The sequence below is a fragment of the Phoenix dactylifera genome, chromosome 5, assembly GCF_051530095.1.
Source record: "Phoenix dactylifera cultivar Ajwa chromosome 5, Ajwa_hap1_PhDact_Kaust_v1.1, whole genome shotgun sequence".
NCBI lineage: Eukaryota > Viridiplantae > Streptophyta > Magnoliopsida > Arecales > Arecaceae > Phoenix > Phoenix dactylifera.
In genome coordinates, this window is record NC_143194.1 from 15118606 (window position 1) to 15122493 (window position 3888).

Sequence of the window (3888 nt, forward strand, 5' to 3'; positions counted from 1 at the left end):
TTGGGATGATATTGGTGAATGAAGATTGTTGGGCCCTAAACTTGTACAGCAGACAGTTGAGAAAATTCAGCTAATCAGAGATTGACTTCGGACTGCATAAAGTAGACAGAAGAGTTATGCAGATAATAGGAGACGAGAATTAGAATTTTAAGTTGGCGACTATGTATTTCTTAAAATATTACCTACAAAGGGAGTTTCAAGATTCGGTATTTGAGAGAAATTGAATCCCAGGTTTATTGGTCTGTTCGAGATCTTGGAAGAATTAGTACGGTGGCTTATAGACTTGCCCTACCGCCTTCTCTGGCTGGTGTACATGATGTTTTTCATGTCTCGATTTTGAAAAAATATATACCATATCCAAATAATGTCACACAGCTTGAGCCTTTACGAGTTAGAGAAGATCTATCATATGAGGAGCATCCAGTGCGGATAGTGAATAGGAAAGATCAAGTTTTGAGATGCCGTGTTATACCTTATGTCAAGGTGTAGTGGAGTCGTCACTCAGAAAGAGAAGCTACCTAAAAATTGGAAGAGGAGATGAAGCAGAAATATCCTCAACTTTTCGAAACTACAGGATGCAAATTTCAGGGACGAAATTTCTTTTAGGAGGGAGGAATGTAAGACCCTGGTGCTGGACCGGTCAAGCAGGAATGTAAGACCCCGGGACTGGCCCGGTCCGCTTGACCGGCCCAGCCACCAGTTCCGGCCTCACGTGCGTCAGACGTGAGGGCGCACGGTGAGGAGGAGGATCCATCCCGAAGAAGCCGGGATCCCTTGGTTTTATGGCTCTTCCCTCTTCTCCTTGAGGCCATCCGAGAAGAGCCGCCAAATCCCGCTTCTGGTTTGGGGGTTCTTCTTCCTCGTGCTCCACCCGAGAGAGAGAGAGAGGGAGAGAGCCGTTGAAGCCCGTCCTCTTCGGTTCGGGAGGTCCTCTTCCTCCATTGCTGTCGGAGAGAAAGAGCCACCGAATCCTCACCAGGAGCGAGGTAAGTGTTCCTTGCCCCTTTTTCTAAATTTATCAGCAATTTATAAATATTTTTTTGAATCAAATAATTTTGATTTATGAATTTAATGCAGTCCTTAATTATTATATATGCCTTTTCTAAAATATTGTATAATTCTTGATTGAACGTATTAGTTTTGATATGGATTATGTTCGATTGATTTGGATATCGCATCTTACAACGGAACATTGAAAATATTTTGAGAAAAAAGAGTTTTGAATTAAAACAAATTTGGACTCGAAGCTAGACTATATCTGAATACCCTAGCAGTGGGGGTTGTACGTTAGCAGGGTTATACATTGGCACTTTAATACCCTACCAGCGGGGGTTATGCGGTGACATTTTGATGCGGTCATAGTTTTTGGCTGTCGAGCTGAATTTAATGATTTGAAAGAAATTGATTTATGAACCACATTTAGATTTTGAGAAAAATTAAATTTAGCATGCGTAATGTTTTGATAATGTTGCATATCTGAATTTAGTTTTAAATTGATAAATTCTATATGCTTATTTTCTATAAATAATTATTTAATTATATCCTGATTTATTTAGATAAAGTTTTCATTGCTTACTAGGCTGTCTAGCTCACTATTCTGTATTCTACTGTTTTTTTTTTTTTTTACAGATTTGAAGAACTAGCTTGACTCAAGGATTTATCATGAAAGAACAATTAGAGACAGGATTTTGATATTTTTATTTAGACTAGATTTTCTTGTTAGAGTTGATGCAAGATATTAGAATATTATTGGTCTGTGAGACTTTCAAATTTTGAATTAGTTATTTAATCTAGAATTTGAACATTATTATTTAAATTTATTCTACTGCTTGTACATGATATCATGTTAAGATACCTTGAATGCTTGTGGAAAAATGTTTTCTATAAGTTTGCAATAGTTACCATGACTCCTGAGTTGCGATCTCGAATTGGGAGCGTGACACTTTAATATAGCTTAATGTCACTTAAATAACACTTCTTCTCAAGCCATTTGTTTTGATTCAAATATATCCTACCAAATCTTAAACTAAATTTTCAATAAGTTTACCAAAAAAAATTTTACCAAATTTCTAAAAATTTCAGGTTATTATGAATGCAGGTTTTACTAGGTTTGTTTTTATGATGGTAATATTCTGTCTGCAAATATTTCTACGGACGTTCTACAAGAAAAAGAAAAACATTTCTATGAAGGACTACTATTATAAATGGAAAAATACATGGGAGAATTAAGAAATCTTTTCATAATTCAAATATAAGTGGTAACAGAAAGGATGAGAAAACAGACTACCAAAAAGATGAGCATCCCTTTGTTGCTTGCACTTAAAATAGCATGAACTTATTCCTCCCATTCAAATGTCAGTCACATGGCAATGATGACTCATTCGATGCCAAACAGGCTACATGGATATTCTTATGATTTTCTGAATGAGTTAAAAAAAATATATATGTAGGCCATCGAAGGTTTGTGAACACCTTCAGGTCACCATTTCGTGTAACTTCTTGACATGACAAGCCACAACATTCATGCGGGATTGCCATGGCAATATTGTAATATATAGACTTTGATAGGATAGTTCCCTAAATATATTTCAAATGAAACTAACCATCTTCAAAATAACATGTTTTAGAAAATATATGCATAAAGATATTTCATAATTTTAGTACATCAAAGTCACCAATATATTGTAGGGGTTAGATGGTCAAATTTCCTCTAGATTATACTTATTCAGTATGTATATGTGTGTCTATATGTCTATATGTATGTATATATACATATTCAGTATGTATATATATATATATATATATATATATATATGTATATATGTATATGTATGTATATGTATATGTATATATGTATATGTATATATGTGTATGTATATGTATATATGTATATGTATATATGTATCTATGTATATGTATCTATGTATATGTATCTATGTTGAGGAAAAAAGAAAAAAATAAGTAGAAGATGGAAGAGCCCAGATTCCAAATGAACAAATTCAAACTCGAAAGAGATCTTTCTGATTCTCGAAGAATGAGAGGCAAAGGGATTGATCGAGAAAGATAATGAAATCTTTCAGCTCCTGTTGGCTTCGAACGGGAGTGCTCAAGGCCGGGTGCACCACTTTTCATTCAAATTCCCCATAGGTGCTTATAGCCTCGTATAAAAATAAAATTCATGTATATGTATATATATATATATATGTGTGTGTGTGTGTGTGTGTGTGTGTGTGTGTGTGTGTGTGTGTGTGTGTGTGTGTAGAGAGAGAGAGATTTAGCCATATTCGAGTAAATCTTCATTAAGATCCAGCTAAAATTGGACGATAAAAATCCCATATTGATGATATGAATTATTGAGTATGATCTACCATCTTTATATTATTTACATACTAAAAATCATGTAACTTAAAAAGGCATTTAACTTATGCATCAAATTGTTCAAAAAATACACGTTCTATATAACACTAAATTATATAAATTTTTTTTTATCACCAGATGCATACAGTAAAATCTTCAAATCATATGATTTTCAATATGTAAGCAGTTTAAAAATAACAAATCTCTAAGTAGGGATCCACACGAGGCATATGTATAATTCTTATGTATTTCTCTGTTAAATAGAGAAAGCAGGAGGCAAGTATCTACCCAAAAATGACTAACATCACAGCAAGAGAAAAACATAAAGTCCTGCTTGCTGGTTAGGGGCTTCTACTGAAGATAGCTTCAAAAGACGAGCAGGAACTTACCCTATAAAATTCCAAATGCAAGGGGTGAGTTCGTGAATCAGTTCCCAAGTGGGCAGGGTGCTCTATGTCCCTTGTTCTGATTACGAGATTACGCTACACAAACTTCTTATTAAACCCAATAATAATGTGAACTTCTGTTAGC